The sequence below is a fragment of the Cynocephalus volans genome, chromosome 4 (genome assembly GCF_027409185.1).
Source record: "Cynocephalus volans isolate mCynVol1 chromosome 4, mCynVol1.pri, whole genome shotgun sequence".
NCBI classification, from domain to species: domain Eukaryota; kingdom Metazoa; phylum Chordata; class Mammalia; order Dermoptera; family Cynocephalidae; genus Cynocephalus; species Cynocephalus volans.
Window position 1 is genome coordinate 9,634,355 of NC_084463.1, and position 23,831 is coordinate 9,658,185.

A 23,831-nucleotide genomic window follows, 5' to 3' on the forward strand; every position below is an offset into this window, starting at 1 on the left:
ACAGCTCTCTTCCCTAAAGTCTCTTCATTTGGAAGGCCCTCAGCATCCTTTGCAAGCCCTTACACATTAAGACAAATTTTTTTTCCTATCTGCCATCGTCCTTAAGATCTTAAGAAGCAGCTCTTTGTTGTTCTTGGGAATTGAAACAGGGGAATATCAGGCACTGTGTATGAAAATAACAACAACAACTTAATAAATGAATGAATGAATGAATGAATGAATGACCGACCAAATGGGTGTTGTTCTTTGCTTAAAGTGTGTTTTTTAAATCTTTAAGCCTCTAGAGAACACTGCAGTGGCCATAATAATATGGTGAAGAGCTAAGAACATGAATCATGTAGAAGTAATAATTTTTATATGATATAGCATCCCGGGATGAATTTAGTAGATAAAATAACCCCATTACTAAAGATAGATTTTAAAAAATAATTGCTTACCCATTGGTAAGCAAAGGGAAAATTTTAAAGATGTCTGTTTCCACTGCTGCTTTGTTGCAAGTACATTGCTAATTTGTCCTCAACTTCACTATGTAAGGAAGGAGGAGGTGTAGAGATCCGGGACACTGGGAGATTTAAGGTCACACAAACCTTACTCCACTGTAGTTGGTCATCTTCTTCCATTCATTTGCAATATTGATTGGCCATTGCTCTGTGCCTGGTGCTGTGCCCTGGATATAGGTTGGTGAACAACATGGAAATGATCCCTGCTTTAAACAGCTTATGATTACACTTGGTATGAATTCACTATAATAAAACTTGGAGGTGTAGATATTAAACTTCATTTCCCTATAACTTAATTTAACTTATTTCTCAAGCCCTCATATCCTTTTGGTGGCAGAAGACAATCTTGCCTATTCAAGGTAAAACTCTGTTTCTTCTGGATGAAAACACAGTCTTTTGGGGTGAAGAATCAGTTCAGGTTTTCCTTCCTCCCTTTTCATATTTCCATGGGGGTAATTTAAGTTCCAGGGGATTCCAGGGAGAAATGGTGTCCCATTTACATTAGTCCATTGTCCACACTGGCCTTTGCTGGGTTGAACCTCACCTTAATTTTGCCCTCATGTTCAGGTTCTAGGCATCACTCCCCAGGCCCACGCTTTTGCAATGGCCTCTGGACCCCAGGTATAACAACACTGAGTCATCATTGTCCAAATCCCACATTCTCTCAGCATTCCTCTCCTCGGTGGTGGATATGAGCACTCTGGTCTGCTTTCTCCATCCACCTTGAGAGTAATAGTACTTCCCGGGCTTCCCCTAGGCTTATCTGCATGTATCCCTCACCCACGATTGCTACCCTCTGTGAGTCTTTTCTACATGCTTTCCATTTCTCTGGGTTCCCCGCCCCCCCAGCATGGGTCTTCTCTGCTCTGGGATCACCACACACTAACCTTTGATCACTTCCCCCAAGACAGGAGGCAGGACCTCCTTTTTTTCCTTGATTTTTTTCTCCCAATTCTAAACTCCTTCTCTTCAGCTCAGAAAGAGCTTTTAATTTCCTCCTGCGTAGATAGTAAAAGCAGCTCCTATATCATAACAAATTCTTTCAAATGTATTGTTTGTGGAATAAACTGTGTATGCTAGTTTCTTTAGGACTTAACTTTTTGATTCTCAAAACTCTTTTCATAAATTGATAAACTGAACTTTGCTGAAGCTATAAACCTCTTCTTCTCAAAAGGTACTGTTGAGAAAATGGAAGCACAAACCACAAAGGAGGAGAAGATATTCAAAATACACATGTCTGTCTGAAGATTTGTCTACAGAATGTATGAAAAATTCCTGCAACTCAACAATGCAAAGATAAAACAATCCAATTTTTAAAATGGGCAAAAGACTTGAACAGATACTCCATAAAAGAAATTATATGAATGGCCAATAACAAATGAAAAGATGCTAAACATCACTGGTCATCAGGGAAATAAAAATCAGCAATGGCTACCACTTTACTTCCTTTAGAATGGCTAAAATTTGAAAGACAGATAATACGAAGTGAGACAAGGATGTGGAGCACCTGGAACTCTCATACACTGCTGGTGAGAATGAAAAACGGTACAACTACTTTGAAAACAGTTTGGCATTTTCTTATAAAATTAAACATACACCTATGACATTAACCTAAGAGAAAGGAAAACATACATCCACGAAAATCCTTATACAAGAATGTTCATAGCAGCTTTACCCACATAGCTAAAACCCGGAAATTTTAAGTATCCATCAGCAGAAGAGTGGATAAGCAAACTGTGGTATATCCATACAATGGAATACTGCATACTGCTTAGCAATAAAAAAGAACAGACTACTCATACATGCAACAATTTGGACGAAGCTTAAAGACATTGTGCTGAATGAAGTTAGCCAGACACAAAAGTATAATTCAATGTGTATAAAATCCTAGAACAGATAGACTATTATGATGGAATAAAATCAGAATAGTGGCTGCCTCTGATTGCAGGGATGAAGGAGAGTCTTGACTGTAAAGGAGCACAAGGGAACTTACCAGGTGAAAGAAATGTTCTCTATCTTCAATGTGGTGGGGATTACCCACATGTACACATTTTTAAAAAATTAAAATCTGTACATTTTGTTCCATGTAAATCCTACGCCAGTTTACACAAAGGGGAAAAATGCTTTTTTTCTTTCTTTCTCAAAAAGTTCAGCTCTTGCAAATCAAAGCTACTGATCCTTGCTTTGCTTTCAAAAATAAAACATTCAAAAAATCAGTTTTTTTTTTCAAGACTGCGTGTGCTCTCTCCTGAAGGTGGTTGGTATGAAAAGCTATTGCTAGAGGAAGAATAGTCAAGGCTGTGGTCAGGTGTACATGGGACCATGATGACCATGGAAAGTAAACGTGTTATTGACATGGCCAGCATGGTAAGACATGATCTGCCCACAGCCTAGTGAGAGGCACGGATCCTAAACAAGGAAACACCTAAGTAATGTATAATTATAATTTCTGCTAAGTGCTGTGACCAACATAAATAAGGTGCAGTACCAGAGAATAATTTTAGAGGGAAGACTACTTAAACACGGTAGTCACAGGTGGCTTCTCTGATGATGTGATTATTGATGCTTAAAAATGAAAAAGAGTTAAGCAGATGAAGTACCACAGTAGTGTCCCCAGTAGGGGAAACAGCACATAAAACACCCATAAGCAGGTGACAGTGTAGTGTGTTCAAAGAACCTGGAGGAGGTGAGCATGACCAGTGTGTGTCGATCAAGTAGTGACCGGAACAAGATGTGTTAAGAACCAAATGCCATGCAAGGCTGTCATTGAGGGTCATGGTAGAGTTTGAACTTTGTTCTAAATGTAATAGTACGTTATTCAGACTTTTAAGCAAGGGGGAAACATGCACCAATCTATGTATTTTTAAAACAGTTTGATTGAGGTATAACTGATGTACAATAAACTACACACATTTAAACTATGAAATTTAATAAGTTTTGACATACATATAAAGCCATGAAACCATCAATAGAATCAACATAGTGAATATATCAAACATTCCCCAAATTCTCCTCTGGTCCTTTGTAGTTCTTTCCTACTACCCCTGCAGGTCCTCCCCAAATTCTCAGACAGCCACTAATCTGCTTCCTGTCACTATCGATCAGTTGCATTTTCTGGAATTAGATACAAAAGTAATCACACATAATGTTCTCATTTTGTATGGCTTCTTTCACCCAGCAAAATTACTTTGAGATTAATTCATGTTGTTGAGTGTGTCAGTAGATTATTTCTTTTTACTTCTGAGTAGTATTCCACCATACAAATATATCACAATTTGTTTATCCATTTACCTGTCAGTAAACATTTTAATTGTTTCCAATCTTTGGCTATTATAAACAAAACCACTATGAACATTTGTGTACAAAGTTTAGATATAAACATATGCTTTCACTTTCCTTGGATAAATATGAGTGGAATGCCTGGAGCATGCAGTAGGTATATGCTTAATATTTTAAGAAGCTGAAAACTGTTTTCCAAAATGGTTACACCATTTTACATCTCCACCAGCACCAAAAGAGAGTACCAATTGTTCCATGTTCTCACCAACACTTGATATGTTAATAATTTGTAATTTCAGACACTCTAATGTGTGTGCAGTGGTATCTTATTGTGGTTTTAATCTGCATTTTTTAAAATGTAAATCAATGTTAGTAAGGTCAATCATCTTTTCATATGGTTGTCATCTGTATATTTTCTTTGAGGAAGTGTATTTTCGAATCTTTGTTATTGGGCTGTCTTCTTATTAATTGAGTTTTCAGAGTTCTTTATATATTCTAGATGCAAGTTGTTTATCATATATATGAACTGAAAATATTTTCTGTCTGTTTTCATTGTCTTAACACTATTTTGGAAGAGTAAATGTTTCTCAGTTGAAAAGGTCCAAATTATCAATTCATTTTTTTATGGGTAATGCTTTTGGTGTGTAAGAAGTCTTTTTCTAACACTGTCACACAGATTTTCTCTTATGTTTTCTTCTAGAAATTTTACAGATTTAGGTTTTACCTTTAGATCTATGATCCATTTTTAATTAATTTTTAAAAGGTGTTAGAAAAAAGGTGTTTTTGCTTTTTTTGCTTATGAATATTCAATTTTTCCAGTACCATTTTTAAAGATTATCCTTTTTCCATTGAATTACCTTTGCACTATTTGTCAAAAAGCAGTAGACCATATATGTGTAGGTCTATTTCTGTACTCTCTATTCTGTTCTCTTTATCTGTTTAACTTTACACAAATGCTGCACTGTCTTAGCTACTGTAGCTTTGTAATAAGATTTGAAGTCAGGTAGTATAAGTCCTCCATTCTTTTGCTTTTAACCTATTAGTGTCATTATATTTAAACTGGGTTTCTTGTAAGTTGAGTATAATTCTTGCTTTCTCATGCAATCTGATAATCTTTTCCTTCTAACTTAAATATTTAGACCATGTACACTTAATGTGTTTTAAAAATATGTTTGGATTTAAACTAAAATTTCCTTTTCACTCAGTGGCCATTACTCTCCCTTGTTCTTCCTTTCTGACTGAATCTACTTCCCACAATAGTGGGGTTGAAAATGCCAGGCACCCATTTTTTCCATTTCCTTTAACCCAGTAAGTAGGGAAGTGAGACATAAGGGAGAGTCTCCTGAGGATGCTCTGGGAAGTGTTTAAACTACCATCATGGTATTTGTTTTCTATCTGTTCCATCTCTTTTTTTTTCTCATTTTTATCTCTTTTCCTTTCTTTTGAGAAACTGAGTATTTTTTATGATTACATTTTATCTCCTTTTCTGGTTTTTAGCTATAACTCTTTGTTGTGTTATTGCAATGGTTGTTTTAAGTATACAGGTTTAACTTAAAGAGATTTAAACAATAAGAAAAAGCATTTTTCATTTACCCAAGTTGCCATTTCTGGTGGTCTACATTCCCTTGTGTAGATTCAGATTTCTTCTAGTTTCACTTCTTCCTGCAAGCCATCCTTTAACATTTTTTGTAGTGCAGATCTACTGGTGATAAAAAGAAATTATTTATCTTTCAGATAGTGCAGAATCTATCTGAAAGAAAAATTCCTTCAGAAAAAATGCTTTATTTTGTCTTCATTTTTGAAAAACATTTTTACTGGATGTAGAATTCTGGATTGATTTTTTTTTTTCTTTCAGAACTTTAAAGATATTGCTTCAATATATTTTGGCTTGGTGTCGCCCGCACCACGCTCAGCCAGTGAGCACACCGGCCATCCCTATATAGGATCCGAACCCGAGTGCTCCACGGGGCCAGCCCCTCTACATACTTTTAATGTATTCTCTTTAACACTAATTTTAAGCAATTTGATTATGCTGTGCCTTGGTGATATTTCCTTCATGCTTTTGTGCTTGGAGTTCATTGAGAATCTTTGATCTGTGGTTATACAATTTTCATCAAATTTGAAAAATATTTGACCATTATTTTTTCAAATATTTTTCTGTGCCTCTCTCTTTGGTGACTCCAATTATGTGTGTATTAGGTCATTTGAAGTGTCCCATAGCTCACTACTGCTAATCATTTTTATTCTTTTTTCTCTCTTTGTTTAATTTTGGAAAGTTTTTATTGCTGTGTCTTAAGTTCCTTAATTTTTTCTTCTGCAATATCTAATCTGCTGTTAATCTTCCCCATACCAGTATATTTTCCATCTCAGCCATTATAATTTTTGCTTCCAGAAATTCTGTTTGGGTCTTTTTACATTTTCCATCTTTCTGTTTAACTGTCTGATCTCTTCTGTAACTTCTTGGATAGGGAAATATACTATAATAATTGTTTTAATGTCTTTATTTATAAATTCTGTCTTTTGTGTTATTTCTGGGTCAGTTTAATTAACAGGCTTTTCTCCTTATTCTGAGTTCATACCATCCTGCCTTTTTCTTTTTCTTTCTTTCTTTCTTTTTTTTTTTTTTTTTTTTGCATGCTTGTTAACTTTTGATTGGATAATAGACATTTTACTTTGTTGGATGCTGAATATTTTTGTATTTCCTTAGCTAATCTTAAGCTTTTTTCTGAGACACAGTAAAATGACTTGGAAACAGCTTGATCTTTTTGTCTCTTGCTTTTAAGTTTTGTTAGGTGAGGCTAGAGTAGCGTTTTGTCTAAGACTAATTTTGCTACACTTCTGAGACAAAATGCTTTTGAGTATACTACTCAATGCTGCATTGATTATGAGGTTTTCCACTCTGGCTTCTGGGAAAAGAAACTATTCCTGACTGCATGTGATCTCCGGTGATTATTCCCTATAACTCATCTATGGTGCTTTTCCCAGCCTCAGGCAGTTTCTCCACATGCGTGAACTGATCTTGTCTGAAGACTTGATGGTATCCTCTGCAAATCACTAGAGTTGTCTACTGGAACGGCTTTCTCTTCTCTGATGATACATCTTAAGAACTCTAGTTGCCTTGGCCTCCCTGGACTCCTGGCTCTGTCCTCAACTCATGTGGATGTCCTCAACTTGTACCATGATAGAGAAAGTAGTTAGGTCATAAGCTGGAGCAATCAAAGCATTCATCTCTGTTGTTTCCTATTCCTCAGGGATCACTGTCCTTAGTTGCCTGTTGCTCAGTGTCTTAAAAATTGTTTTTTACGTGTTGTGTCCAGCTTTTAGTTGCTTCAGAAGGGAGTGTAAATCCAGTCATTGTTTTTATATCTTGGTTGAAAGCATTACAATTTATATTTTTAAAGACTACTTTGCTCTGTTGAGAACAAACTGGAAGGCAAGTGAATTTCTCTTTTACATTGTTCTTTTTTTTGTTTGTTTTGTTTTTTTAAATCAGTAAAATATGGACAGTGTAGGTAAAGCCTACCTCATATTGTTATTATGAAAATTAAATGAGAGGCCCTGGCCCCACTCCCTGAACTGGCACTACAGGTGAGCCTGCCACTGCCAGCCAGCAGAACCGTGGCTCCATGTGGCTCCCTCACCCTGCCACCTTGGACCCAGGTGGGGGTAGGGGGGGCTCCAGGCCCCACTCCTGTGCCCTGAACTGGCAGTGTGTTGGGGAGCCCACCAAAAGTGGCTGGCAGCAGCACCAGCCAGCGGAACCATGAGGCTCCAAGCAGCCCCTCACCCTGCCACCTCGTACCCAGGCAGGTGGGGAGCTCCAGGCCCCACCCCCATGCCCTGAGCTACCACCAGGCAGATGAGCCCACTGGAAGCAGCTGGCAGCAACACCAGCCAGCAGAACCACGTGGCTCCATGCAGCCCCTCATCCTGCCTCAGACCCAGGGGGGAGCACCAGCCTACAGTTCTGACCCGCCAAGTTTGGCCGAGCAGAACTCCACGTGCTAGGGGCTCATTCTATGACCACAGAGTCTAGAACAGGAAACAAGGTGGCTTAACATAACCACCACCACACCTACTGTCAAGCAAAGACAATTCACCCCCCACAGTAGCAACCAAGGCCTCTCCACAGCCAACCTCAGTGTACTAGAAGAAACAAACCCCCTACCAAATGACCAAGCATCAGCAAAAAAACACTAGAAGCATAAATAATCAAGAAGAAATGACCCCACCAAAAGGAAACAGTAGTGCCCCAAAGTCAGACTCCATGGAACAGGGAATCCTTGAAATGTCTGGAAAAGGAATTTCGAGCAATGATCTTAAGAAAACTTGAAGAAATAAAGGAAGACTCAATTAGAGAACACAATGAAATAAGAAAAAACATCCAGAATATGAAGGAGGAAATCTACAGAGATTAATACCATAAAAAAGAGTGTAGCAGAACATCTAGAAATGAAAGACTCACTCAATGAAATAAAAAACACCAGTGAGAGTTGAGCTGCAGGGTAGAGCAAGCAGAAGAAAGAATTTCAGAGCTTGAAGATGGTCTTTTTGAAATAAGCCAGGCAGACCAAAAAAAAGAAAAAAGAATTAAAAATAATGAGGAAAATCTACGAGAGACAGCAGACAACCTCAAGCACTCTAACATCCAAATTGTGAGTATTCCTGAAAGGCAGGAGAAAGGAAAAGGTATCAAAAATGTACCCAAGGAAATAGTAACAGAAAACTTCCCAGGTGTAGGGAGATATACAGACGTTCAGATCCAGGAAGCTCAAAGGTCCCCAAACAGCTTCAACCCCGAAAGATCCTCCCCAAGACATATGAAAGTTAAATTCACAAAGCTCAAAGACAAAGAGAGAATTCTACAAGCACCAAGAGAAAAGTGTCAGGTCACTTATAGGGGAACCCCCATCAAACTAACAGCAGACTTCTCAACTGAAACCCTACAGTCCAGAAGAAAGTGGAATGATATATTCAAAATACTAAAAGAAAAAACTGCCAGCCAAGAATTCTTTACCCAGCAAGGCTATCCTTCAGAAATGAAGGAGAAATAGTGTATTTCCCAGAAAAACAAAAGTTGTGGGAGTTCACCACCACATGACCAGTCCTACAAGAAATTCTCAAGGGATTCATTCATCTGGAATCTGAACAATGGTGACCATCATCACGAATACACAAGCAAGAGCAAAACCCACAGTTAAAACAAAAATGCCAGCAAGAAAGAGAAAGAATCTAAATTATTCTGCCTTAAATTCCCAACTCACATTGAGGAAGAGAAATAAAAGGGGAAATAATGATCAAAAGATATTTAAACCACCTAAACAAGTTAGCAATTAAGTGACAGGAATTAAATAACACTTCTCAATAACTCCTCTGAATGTGAATGGATTAAACTCCCCATTCAAAAGACAAAGACTTACTGACTGGATTAAAAAGCTAGACCCAAGTACATGCTGTCTTCAAGAGACCCGCCTCACCTGTAAAGACACTCATAGACTAAAAGTGAAGGGATGGTAAAAGATATACCATGTAAATGGAAACCAAAAACGAGCAGGAGCAGCTATTCTTATATTGGATACAATAGACTTTAAACCAAAAAACATTTAAAAAGACAAAGAAGGCCATTATATAATGATAAAGGGAACTATACAGCTAGAAGACGTAACAATCATAAACATGTATGCACCCAATACCAGAGCACCCAGATATATTAAACAAACACTCTTAGACGTAAAGAAGGAGATAGGACCTAATACATTAACAGTGGGTGATCGGAGCACCCCTCTCTCAGTATGAGACAGAACTTCCAGGCAACAAGTCAACAAAGAGACACGGGATTTAATCTATACCCTAGACCAACCAGACTTGGCAGATATATACAGAACATTTCAACAGCCAAAGAATACATTTTCTTCTCATCAGCTCATGGTGCATTCTCCAGGACTGACCACATATTAGGTCACAAATCTAGTCTCAGCAAATTTAAAAAAAATTGAAATCATTCCAACAATCTTTTCAGACCACAATGGACTAAAACTGGAGATAAACAATAACAAATTGCTGGAAGCTATACAAATACGTGGAAAATAAATAATAGGCTCCTGAATGACCTATGGGTCCAAGAAGAAATTAAACAGAAAATCAAAAAGTTTATAGAAACTACTGAAAATAAAGATACAGCACACCAAAACTTGTGGGATACTGTAAAAGCAGTACTCAGAGGCAAATTTATTGCAGTAAATGCTTATATCAAAAAATGGAAAGACTCCAAATAAACGACCTAACACTATGACTCAAAGAACTTGAAAAACAACAATAATCCAAACTTAAGGGCAGTAGACAGAAAGAAATAATTAAGATCAGAGCAGAACTAAATGAAATAGAGACCCAAAACACAATAGAAAAGATCAACAAAACTAAAAGTTGGTTTTTTGAGAAGATAAACAAAATAGATGCACCATTAGCTAGATTAACACATACAAACAAAAAAAAAAAAAAAAAGGAAAGAGAAGACCCAAATAACAAAAATCAGAAATGAAAAGGGAGACATTACAACTGACACCACAGAAATACAAAGAATCATTAGAGACTATTATGAACAACTGTATGGCAACAAATTTGAAAATCTGGAAGATATGGATAAGATTTTAGACACATATAAATTACCAAGACTGAACCAATAAGAGATAGAAAACCCGAACAGACCAATAACAAGCAAGGAGATCGAAGTGGTAATTAGCAATCATCCAACAAAAAAATGTCCAGTTCTGGATGGCTTTACAGCTGAATTCTATCAAACTTTTAAAGAGGAGTTAATAACCAATTCTCATGAAACTGTCCCAGACAATTGAAACAGATGCTACTCTCCCAAACTCATTCTATGAGGCCAACATAACTCTGATACCGAAACCAGATAAAGAGACAACAAAAAATAAAATTACAGGCCAATATCCTTTATGAATCTAGATGCTAAAATCCTCAACAAAATCTTAGCAGTTAGAATACAGCAACATATTAAAAAAATTAAACACTGTGATCGAGTGAGATTTATCCCATGGATGCAAGGATGGTTCAATATGCAAAAGTCAATAAATGTGGTATATCACATCAACAAGCTCAAGGACAAAGGCCATATGATCATCTCAATAGATGCTGAAAAAGCATTTGACAAAATTCAACACTCCTTCATGATAAAGACTCTCAACAAATTAGGTATAGAAGGAAAACATCTTAACACAATAAAAGCCATTTATGACAAGACCACTGCCAGTATTATTCTGAATGGGGAAAAATTGAAGGCCTTCCCCTTAAGGAGAGGAACAAGACAAGGATGTCCACTCTCACCACTTCTATTCAACATAGTACTGGAGGTACTAGCTAGAGCAATCAGGCAAGAGAAAGAAATAAAGGGAATCCAGATTGGAAAAGATGGCATCAAACTTTCCCTATTTGCAGATGACATGATACTATATATAGAAAAACCTAAAGACTCTATCAAAAAACTCCTAGACCTGGTTAATAACTTCAGTAAGGTTGCAGGATACAAAATAAATGCCTAATAATCAGTAGCATTTATATACTCAAATAATGAATTAACAGAAAGAAAAATAAAGTAAGCCCATTTACGATTGTCACTGGAAAAATATGATACCTAGGGATCAATTTAACCAAGGAGGTGAAAGACCTCTACAATGAGAATTACAAACCACTTCTGAAAGAAATTAAAGAAGACACAAAAAGATTGGAAGATATTCCATGCTCTTGGATTGGAAGAATTAACATTGTGAAAATGTCTATACTACCCAAAGTGATTTACAGATTCAATGGAATCCCCCTCAAAATACCAATGACATTGTTCACAGAAATGGAAAAAAAAACAATCTCACCTTTCATATGGAAAACAAAAGACCCTGAAGAGCAAAAACAATCCTGAGCAAAAATACCAAAGTCAGAGGCATAACTCTGCCTGACTTCAAATTATACTACAAAGCTGTTGTAACCAAAACAGCATGGTACTGGTATATAAACAGACATTCAGACCAGTGGAGTAGAATTGAGAACTTAGAAATTATTCCTCAGGCTTATAGCCATGTGATATTAGACAAAGGCAACAAAAATCTACATTGGGGAAAAGACTGCCTCTTCAACAAGTGGTGCTGGGAAAACTGGATATCCATGTGCAGAAGAATGAAACTTGATATGCATCTCTCACCATACACTAAAATCAACTCAAAATGGATTAAAGACCTAGGTATAAGATTTGAAACTATAAAATTACTAAGGGAAAATATAGGTGAAACACTTCAGCAGTTAGGTCTGGGCACAGGCTTTATGAACATGAGCCCGAAAGCACAAGTAGCAAAAGAAAAAATAAACAAATGGAACTATATCAAACTAAAAAGTTTCTGCACAGCAAAAGAAACAATCAAAAGAGTGAAAAGACAACCTAAAGAGTGGGAGAAAATTTTTGCCAACTATGCATCTGACAAGGGACTAATATCCAGAATATACATAGAACTCAAACAATTATACAGTAAAAAAAAATAAATAAATAAAAAATGACCCAATTAAAAAATGGGCAAAGGAGCTGAATAGACATTTTCAAAGGAAGACATTCAAATGGCCAACAGATACGTGAAAAATGCTCAATATCACTAGTCCTCGGGGAAATGCAAATTAAAACCACATTGAGATACCATCTCACTCCAGTTAGACTGGCTATAGTCAAAAAGATGGTGAATAACAAATGCTGGTGAGGGTGTGGAGAGAAGGGAACACTACTGCACTGTTGGTGGGACTGTAAATTAGTACAACCACTTTGGAAAACAATTTGGAGGTTTCTCAAACAACTAAAGATAGATCTTCCATATGATCCAGCAATCCCTCTTCTGAATATGTATCCAGAGGAATGGAAATCATCATGTCAGAGAGATACCTGCACTCCCATGTTTATTGCAGCTCTGTTTACAATAGCCAAGATATGGAACCAACCTAAATGTCCATCAATAGATGAATGGATAAGGAAACTGTGGTATATATACACCATGGAATACTACTCTGCCATAAAAAAGAATGAAATACTCTAATTTGCAACAACATGGATGAACCTGGAGAAACTTATGTTGAGTGAAACAAGCAAAGCACAGAGGGATAAATACCACATGTGCTCACTCATACGTGGGAGCTAAGAGAGGAAGGAAGCCAGGAAAGAAAGACCATGGTAGTGCCATGATCCAACAGAAGGAGGGAACATTCCTAGGGCTACAAATTGGAGTTGAGGGGAGAGGGGGAAGTGGAGGGAGGTTGGGGGATAATTAGGGTACAAAAGTAATTTCTGGTAATGGATATGCCCCCAGTATGAATCTGGCCCCCTCATCATGGGCAGGAGGGGGGACAATAAGCTTTGTATCTCATGAATATTTGTAATAAATAAATTTTTTTAAAAAATTTCACCCAAAAAAGAAAATTAAATGAGATAATACATATGGTGTATAAAGAAGATGAGTTTCATTCTTTCTCCATAATATAAAGATGATAAATGATTTAAAGAATATTCATTTTATATCCCCAGGTATAAGCACTTAATAAATGCTTATATTTGAAAATTCAACTCCTTTGTAAGATGGCAAAATAATCTAGCCAACAAGGACATCATCAGGATGTAAAGTTAAATAAAGCTGGTTAAAAAAACAATTGCAGTATGTGTATACCTATTACTCTGCTAAATTCTTATAGAAGGATCCCACTATGGATGATGGAGCCCCCAGAGAACTGTGAAGAGACTTAGGGGATGAAATTGAGAAAGATCTTTTACAAATGGTTTGTTTATAGGCTTGAAAAATACCTGCAGGATAAAAAGCCACCTTGGAACCACCTATGATGAAGATGTTAGCAGAAATAATGCATGCTTGTTATCTCAGAGCACACAGAAGTCTCTAGAACAAAACGGCTAAAGGAACACAGTTAAATACACAGCTGTGATAAAAATTGTCCGAATTTTCAAATCAGAGTCTTAATTTTTATAGTTCTCGAATATATGAGCACACATGAATCCTCTTCTTTTTTTGTACATAAGAATTAATTTTCACTCCCCTGTTCCTCCTAAATAAATGACTGAAACACATCCACCTCTGTCCAGCTATGCTGTAGGAAATGCTTGCTCTGATCTTAGGCTGTATCATTTCCAATACTCGTGGTCTTGAGCCAACTCTAAGATAAGCGGTTATTATTTTAACAGTTTGTCGAGTAATTTCCAAGAGGCTTCCCTTTGTTGTTTATGTTGGAAAGTTGTTTCTGTCTAAGATTACATTTACTCTAAGCAGTGTATGTGGTGAGAGACCATGCTGATCCAATGTAGCTTACTCCAAGCTTTCACATATGTAAGAACTCATTTTGGGTACATTTTCATTTTTTAAACAAAAATAGCTCATTAGCAAATCCCACAATGAGGTCAGTTCCCAGCTCAGCCCCCCAAATGTTTACTAGCTACTTTTTGGCTGCTGGAGTATTTACCATAGTAAGCAAAACCTGAATCAAATCAGCAAAGGTTTCCAACTGCAGTGTTCAAATTTTCTCATTCTGAATTCATGCTGACTGCCTCCATCAGCGCCGATATCTGTATGCAAAGAACAAGGGGAGGAAGTAAAACCCATTTTTTTCAGTGAAAGAGGAAGTTACAAATAATGACAAGTTTTCCTAGCTTTTGAATTCAACAGCTTAGCTAACAAAAATCAGCATATTGTTGTCTCTCTAACCAAAGCAATCTAATTCCCCGAAAATAGTTGATCATATCTGCTGAACTGGTCCCACTCCCTGCCATATTGTCTATTTCGATCCTCACTTTGTTCATGAAACAGCAATGATGATTTAAAGTGACATATTGTTGCTATGGAATCTTATTTCTCTCTGCTTTTAGTCTATGGAGGACTTGTGAGCTCTTAAACGTCTTTGCATGAGTTATTACTCAAATGCACGGATGCACTGATGGGCTGGGCAGCTGTTCAAACCCAAACTCAAACCAGGATGGCTACAGAGTCAAAGGTTGGGGTTAGAGCTGTGCAGTACATAAAATAAAAACCAGACAAATGTTTAAGTCATGGCCTGTAACTTTATCTTGAAGGATTTTGATGATTCAAGCATACCGCAGTGGTTTGGGACCATTTTAGCTCCAGCATTTACAATTGTTCTTATTTATTCCATGTATGGTGCTCTGAGTTACTTCTCTTGCCTGATTCTTTTTTTCTTCCTTCTTTTTTATTGATTATGCATATTCATTGGGCACAAAGCTGACCATCACCACCTGTGCCCAAAATGTGATGATCAAATCAATACTATCATCATGCCCACTAGCACAAATTGCATTATTCCCTTGCCTGGTTTTCATAGGGAGGAGTGGTATGCATTGAGGGAGGTTCATTTTTGCATGAGCCGGCAACCCATATCTCTGCACATAACTGAGCTGAATCTTGGTTGCCCTGAAACTGAGCATTAGCTGTTTGTTACCCTATGGAGGGATTCCATAGCAATTTACTAGAATGTAATCTTCATGAGGATAGGAACACTTTTATTTACTGTTGTCTAACCAGCACTTTGAATTGGGGCTGCATATTAGGTAATCAATAAATATTTGTTTAAATGGCTGAATGGGATCATGGAAGCTTATTTTTGGAAAGAAGCTGAGCTCTGCTCATTCCACCTCCCAAGCACTTGGAGTTATTTTATTTTTTCTAGAGAATCATGGCTGCTGGTCTTGTATCTTCTGGAACTCCTGCAGCCATGAGACTTCCCCACATCCCCTGCCCCCACCACACACACACTGCCTAGAAAGCAGTCCATTCCATTTGTGGAGGTCTTTTATTGTTCAAAAGTTTCATCTTGCATGGAATCACAGTCTATCTCCTTGTGTCTTCCTTAACACTTGTTCTTTCCTCTAGAGTGACACCTTCTTCTTTTCAGATAACAGGAGATGAGTCTTACAACTCCCTGCGGAGCCCAAATGGCATGAAGCAGAGTATAAATTGCTAAATGGTATAACCCACAAAATCAGGAAGGAGCTCTCTTCTCTTATAAAACAGCTGATTTTTAGGACACTGTTCAGAACTACCAGTGTGAAACATTGCATGATACTAGTAGGGTAATTAGGATTCATTACGGTGTAGTAGCTTACTGGACCTCAGGGGGGAAAATCTTCCTTTTAATTTGGTCTGACACAAAGCTTTGAAGAACTGAGATTCTCTAGGAATTATATGTTAATTTTTGGTAAGGTAAAGACTTTGGAATTGAAACGTTAATTAATTAATCATACAACTCTTTTTTTATTGAGTACCTACTGTGTGCATTTACTTATTTTTCATATATTGTCTTAAGATTTTATTACTAAACCCTAAAATTCATTGAGTGCTAGTACTCTGCAAATGTTATCACACTGAATTCTCACTACAAACTTACGAAGAACGTCCTATTATTATCCTCATTCACATAAGAGGAAACTTAAGTTCAGCAGGAATGAATAGCTGATCCAAGGTCAATGGCAGGAAAGTCACAGGGTCAGGCTTCAAACTCAGATCTGTCTAGCACCAGAGTGCTCATAATCTCCAGGTCATACATTTCTAATGAGAAGTGAATTCTTGCAGGGAAAAAAAAATTCAGGTTAAATTTGTTTTTGTATACCTTGCAGTACCTTTTGCATTGTCGTTGCTCAATAAATACACGTTGAATAAATGAACACATTTGGTGAGTGTGGACCATTACCAGGGGGTCAAAGCATGATCCACAACTTCCCACTTTATGCCTCAAGTCTCATGTCTGTGAAATGAGGGCACTGGGTTGAACCATCTCTAAATTTCCTCCCAGAATGTATGCTGATAGTCTGGGAATGAGGATGAATTGGAGTTTAATAGCCACAGACAAGATGGAAGAGCATTTCATGAGGAGCAATATGAGCTAATCCAACATTCCTTTGAACAGAATGTTCCCTCTGCCCAAAATATCCTTTCTCCACTTGCTCACTGGGCAGATGTCCAGTGATCAGCTCCTGTCTGTGAAGCTGTCCTTGACCTCTTCCTCAATGCACCTGCCCCCAACACATGCACACAGTGATTTCCTCCTCAGAGCCCCACGTGCACTGTGCATGATTTGTGATGATTTGCTCATGGGCCTGTCTTCCCATCCTCACACCCTAGACTATGAGCTCCTTAAAGACAAAAACTGCACTGTATTCCTCTCCAGCCCCCTCATAGAGCCTGGCACGTAAAGCAAACCTTCAATAAATGTGATTTTGAATGGCTGGGTGAATTAGCAAGGCATGTGTAGGGGAGCAGGAGGGGAACAATTCGACCTTAATAGAGAATTCATGCCAGAAAACAGTGAGAAATTAAGTTGGTGAGATAGGATGAGGCTTGAAGTCCAGAAAGGGGGGTAGAGGCTTGGTGTCCTAGGTCTTGTGGAACCCAAGCACCATTCTTAGGTAGAGAAGTGACAATGAAAAGAAAATCCAATTGGGAAGATTAGTGAAAACATGGATTTCCATGAAAAAAATGAGGAAAGTAATGAATTTGCCTTCTTCCGTCACATGTTGTTGTTAATAAGTTCACATCTCATTTACTACATCTGACACTTACATGCATAAAAAAACCAGACTAGTCTGATTTGAAGCTGTTTTATTTTAAGTAAATAAATTTTTAATAAATTACTAACCCTGTAAACAAGCATCTTAACTATGATACACCAAATCTGAATCATTCTAAACAGTTGTTCATTGCATATATAGCAGCAAGCTCAGCGCCCAAAACGTGAAGTGTTCAGTTAGTACTTGTTGGATGTCAAGTTGATGTTTTGTTGTGGTTGCATTCACTCTGATGATTCACAAGAATGGAGGATAACAGCAGTCTGTAGGTCTAAAAAACAGTGATTATTTTAGATTAAAAGATTAAAAAATCAATTAAAGATGGAAAGACTTTAGTGTTTTTGTTTAGAATACAGATCATATATGTTTATTTATATCAATATGCTTGCCTTTTTAATTCTCTGAAATTTAAAATAATATTAAAATGTGTGCATTGTGAGAGCACACATCAGAGGACTACAATAGATGGTAGCTCAAAAACACTATTTTTGCTACCCAGCTCCATTGCTACCAGACAACCCATGCCCTCTGTAAGCAATCAAATGGGAGATATCTTTACAACCCAAACAGGCCCCTTTATCGTGGTGCATCTTGGAGCAACTGGCACTGGAAAACAGTCCAGTCAGTTCAAGTTCATTCATAGAGGTATTTAAGCCATGTTTACACAGGCAATAGGCCATATTGCCATATAGTTGCATCATTTTGCAATCTTGGGATTTAAACTCATAAGCAATTTCAGAATGCAGAATTTTCTTCCTAACTTAACAGCTGAACGATGTGGGATGTGTGTGTATGTTTCAAAATGAGGAGGGCCTAGGAGGGCTCTTCTGTGATATTTAGTGTCTGATTTTGAGTAAGTAAGCTCCTCAGAGACTAATAAGCATGATGCTATTAGACAAACAGTATTGATGCTGCCTGATGCAGTGCGTGATGATCTCTTTTGACTGCTTATGAGTCAACATTTATGCTCAGGAAAGGGAGAGGCTTTACGGTGAGTTCTAGATTCTTACATGGATTTCCATAATTTTGCAGCTCTGCTGATAGCTTATCTCCACTGTGGGGGGCTGTGCAGTTCTCCCAAGTTTGGCTTTCTTGTGCATATTTATCACTTTTGAATTCACAGATAATTGCTAAGATATTATTTTAGAAGTAAATGGGAATCAGCCTTGGTCTCCAGTGCTCTCATCTGTAGTAAAAGTGCAAAGGAAAAAACTGAGGAAAGGTAGCAGGCTCCTTCCTTGCACTCGGAAACCATGTCATAATATAAATTTTAGCCAGAAATTGGCTATTATATAACAGGTCTCTGAACCAAGCCCTAGTTATTCAAATTCTAAAAGATTTCATGATAGTAAGGTCTCACTTCTTGTGTGTATTCTTATAGGTGCCTGTAAATTTGGTGGCTAAATCTGAATCTTGTCAAAAGGAGCCCATTCCTCACTGATGTTCATGTATATTTCAAAGATAACTTATCTTCGTTCTTGATTTTGATCTTCCATTGGTGGTGGCTTCTAACTCTCTGGATTTATGTTTCTCTGCCCCTAGTCCCTTTGAAAGTAGTTAATCTTCCCCTCTAGTTTTAAGTATTATTCACTGGAAAAGAACATAGGCCTTGGAGCATATGGTATTTATTAGTCTGTTCATTAAATATTTCTGATTCTCCCTCTGGGCACAACAGATTTTCACCTCCCTACCTTTTTGAAGATAGGGATGTCCATATGGCTTGTTTTGGTCAAGAAAATGAAAGTGTAAGTGATGTGGCCATTTCCAGGTGAAAAGTGTAAGGCCCTGCATGTGATCTGACTTGCCGCTCTCTCTTTTCCTTGTGCTTCCATAATCATGGAAGCGTAGAGATGGAGCCACCTTTCAACGAGTCCCCTAGTGAGGACAACATAGAACAAAACCCACGACTTACATAAAACAACCTTTGTTATTTTTAAGCTACTGAAACTTAGGCGTTGGCTGTTATCCCTTCAGAACCTAGCTTACTTACCCTGACTGATACAAGGGCTGGACAGTCCTGGGCTCAGATTCTTGAGCAAATTATGGAATTTCTCCAACTACCTTGGGAGTTATGCAAAAATTCAATAAAAGTGTGTGGGTAAAATAGTTTGCCCAGAGAATGTATATGCTAATGTTTATCTCGTCTGTCCTCTTTCCCCTTTATCTATAAGCAGAGAAACAATATCTTGTTTATCATTTGATTGTGCCTAGCATAAGCCCTGGAATATAGAAGGTGCTTGAATAAATAAACGAATACATAGAAATATTCAGATGTACATAGAGAGTAATTTATTTAAAAGATCCTTTAGCAATAATTTTGCAAAATGAACATTCCTTTTTTAATAAATATTTTTACTTCATGTTCCAAATCACAGTTGGACAAGGAGACAGGTTGGGTGAGGAAGAGAGAATACTATTTTGGGATTTTAATGCCTGATCAGCCAGTTGCTAGCCTCAGTAACTCCAGACTGAATGGGACAATTTGCAGCATCCCAAGCCGGGGTGGGAATGGCTCCACTAACCTGTGTGTTGGCCAGACCTCTTCTGGAGTATTAAGCTCTGCTCTGAACATGACATTTGCAAAGGACATTAACAAATTGGTCTACACATAAATGGCAGGTGAATAGGGTGCAGAGCAAGATGTTGAGAAGTTGGAAAGCTATTATTTATTGCTCCAAATTCCCTCATGCTGTTGGAAGGTTAATTAAACATAGAAACTATTTGTGTTCTCAGTACTTTAGTGGGCAAAGTGAGCAAAAATGTTGCCAGTGGATAAATCAGAGTCTATACTGTGACCCAGGGACACAGAGTTTTTAATAAGAGAAATAATTTCCCCATTCACTTGTTTAGAAATCACAGGGGAAACCTGAAATTATCTAGCAAACACAAAGATGAGAAACCATTAATATGGGGTTTTGTCGCCCCACTCGGTCATGAGCTGCATTAACAAAAGCAGAAAGGGACCAAGCATTAGACAGGAGGAAAAGAAAGCCACAAGAGGAAGAGAGGAGGGGGTAATGAAATGGAGAGCCATCGACCAGGACCTTCTGCAAAGATCTGGGTGCTGCTCCTCCATGGCTTGGAGGAGGAACCAAGATAACAGAGGAAGCTACAGCAGAGATGGACGCAGAAATGCCACTAAGGCACCTGAGCTTCACGGACAATTAACAGGATGGAATTGGCGAGAAAACAGAATCTTCTTGATTAAGCAATAATAGGAGAATCAGAACCAAAAAAGACTAGTTTCAGAGACTGGCCTGAGATATTGAGACCAAAAACTCTCTGTAAGACATCTGAAGATGAAAATTTTTTTTTTTTTAATTTTATTTTGTCGATATACATTGTAGCTGATTATTGCTCCCCATCACCAAAACCTCCCTCCCTTCTCCCTCCCCCCTCCCCCCCAACAATGTCCTTTCTGTTTGCTTGTTGTATCAACTTCAAATAATTGTGGTTGTTATATCTTCTTCCCCCCCCCCCGGTTTGTGTGTGTGTGTGTGTATGTGTGTGTGTGAATTTATATATTAATTTTTAGCTCCCTCCAATAAGTGAGAACATGGGGTATTTCTCTTTCTGTGCCTGACTTGTTTCACTTAATATAATTCTCTCAAGGTCCATCCATGTTGTTGCAAATGGCAGTATTTCATTCGTTTTTATAGCTGAGTAGTATTCCATTGTGTAGATGTACCACATTTTCCGTATCCACTCATCTGATGATGGGCATTTGGGCTGGTTCCAACTCTTGGCTATTGTAAAGAGTGCTGTGATGAACATTGGGGAACAGGTATACCTTCGACTTGATGATTTCCATTCCTCTGGGTATATTCCCAACAGTGGGATGGCTGGGTCGTACGGTAGATCTATTTGCAATTGTTTAAGGAACCTCCATACCATTTTCCATAGAGGCTGCACTATTTTTCAGTCCCACCAACAATGTATGAGAGTTCCTTTTTCTCCGCAGCCTCGCCAGCATTTATCGTTCATAGTCTTTTGGATTTTAGCCATCCTAACTGGGGTTAGATGGTATCTCAATGTGGTTTTGATTTGCATTTCCCGGATGCTGAGTGATGTTGAGCATTTTTTCATATGTCTGTTGGCCATTTGGATATCTTCCTTAGAGAAATGCCTACTTAGCTCTTTTGCCCATTTTTTAATTGGGTTGCTTGTTTTCTTCTTGTAAAGTTGTTTGAGTTCCTTATATATTCTGGATATTAATCCTTTGTCAGATGTATATTTTGCAAATATTTTCTCCCACTCTGTTGGTTGTCTTTTAACTCTTTTAATTGTTTCTTTTGCTGTGCAGAAGCTTTTTAGTTTGATATAATCCCATTTGTTTATTTTTCCTTTGGTTGCCCGTGCTTTTGGGGTCGTATTCATATGATGAAATTTGACTTTACTTGCTAGACCTGTGATTGTCACCATGTTATACTTTGTTCCCTGAGCAACTCCCACATTGTGGAAAGGTAGATTTTATCACATCCAAGGCAAGTCGTCCAGGACAAGTTATTGAGGACTTGTATTCATTCATTCCACAATAAGCATTAAATACCTGTTATGTGCCAGGTAACATGCTACACACTAGTGACACAGAAGTTAAAATGAAAGCCTTTGTCTTAAAGAATGGCACAGGTTAATGGAGAACATAGTCAGAAATAGACAATTAGACAGCAGTGTGCATGTGAATGCAATGACAGAGGTGAGCACAAGGGATTTTGGAAGCTTCTGGGCAGAGAACCCAACCTGGGGACAAAGGGTGAGGAGCAAGAGTTGGGAAGGGTCAAGGAAGAAATGACCTCATAACTGAGTCTTAGGGAATGAACATATGTCAGCCAGGCCACCGGCAGGAGTCTGCCATGCTGGATGGAGCAAGCTGCTACTCAGGTCCTCAGTGGGGCATAGGAGAGGCTGGGGGTGAGACTAGGGAGGGCCCTTATGGACTTGGACTTCATTCGAAAAACATGGGGGGCCATTAAAGGGTTTTAAGTATGGAAGTGACGCTTTCAGATTTTCACAACCATTCTCTTTAGGAAGATGGGGTGGGGAGACGGATGTAAAGAGGGGAGAGTGAGGTGGGAAGATGAGTCTGGAGGCTGTGTGTACAGTCCATGGTAAATATGACTAGGGCCTCAATAGCAGCCAGGGCAGCTGGGAAAGAGATCCTGGGCCCAAGTCCTAGAGCAAAGTCACCTTCAGCCCTTTGTTGGTTGGCTTATTGATCCCATTCTTTCAACAAACATTTAGTGTGGGGCACTGGAGAGGGGGCCGTGAGGGGCAGTGGGGGCCAGAGCTAGGGAGTTTGTCACATATCTGTCCTGCTCAGAGACTCACCAAGTAGAATCTTTCTTCTTGATCGTTCTGTTGCTGATGTGAGGGTAGATGGTGGTTGGAGTGGGAGCCTCCCATGCTGGAACATGCCTGGCTTACTCTGCAGTTCTTGCTGATGCAACAGGGAATTGCATGGCTGGAATGTGCCATGTCTCTTTGGAGCTCTGGGAACTCTCAGGCTCTGTGGAAATCTTGGCACACAAGGGTGAAAGGATAAGGATACAAATGGCATCCAAAGAAGCATGGATGGGGGTTCATTTAGACCCATATTGACTTCAAATTCAGAGTTCTTTAGGATTCCATAACTAGTGTAGAGAGCCAGCAGCACTGTCCTCTTAAGCACTGTGTTTCTTCAGGATGGTGCCAGAGCTGTAGTGCAGTGGCTGCATCAAACGGAGGACAGTTTGGTTCTTTCTGCAGAGAAGTGATGACGGCAGTGGATGGGGTGTGGGGAGCTGGGGTCACTGCCTTTTCCACCCATAGTGAATGGCTGCTGTCTTGCTTCCTCCTTTTATCTCACCTCTCCCTTGCTTAGGTGCATGTGCTTAGGAAAGAAGGTGCCACAAGTGGGCATAAGCTCCCTGACAGGCATCTCTCTGGCCCTAAAAATACAGATGAACCCAGGAAAACCTGAGTTTAGTATTGGCTTTGCCTATTAGGCCACTTTCCTTGAAGTGGTGCTGGAGTTGGTGCCAGATGCTTTTGGTGTGTGGCAAAGGGAAGCAGCAGAACCACAGAACACACAGAGAAGCAGGGCTGAGGAGGATGCAGCAGTGAAGACGGCAGGGGGAGAAAGGCAAGTGTTTTCCCCTCTCATCCCGGTACTGATGCAACCAAATCTAAAACATCAGATGCCCACAATTCCCATGGCAATTATTCGGAAAGGGCAATGGTGTCTTAGCTTGCGCCTTGAAATAAAACCAACTTTTTGTGAGTAGCTGATCGTCCAGTGATGCACTCCTATCCCCTGATCGGGTGCCAAATGTCTTTTTATTTTCACAGAAGCTTAAAGAAGGAATGGCTAGGGAGCTTATTATTTATTACTATTATAGTTAGCATTTCTCAGGCACTCACTCTGGCTTTTCAGCAGCATTCATCAGAGT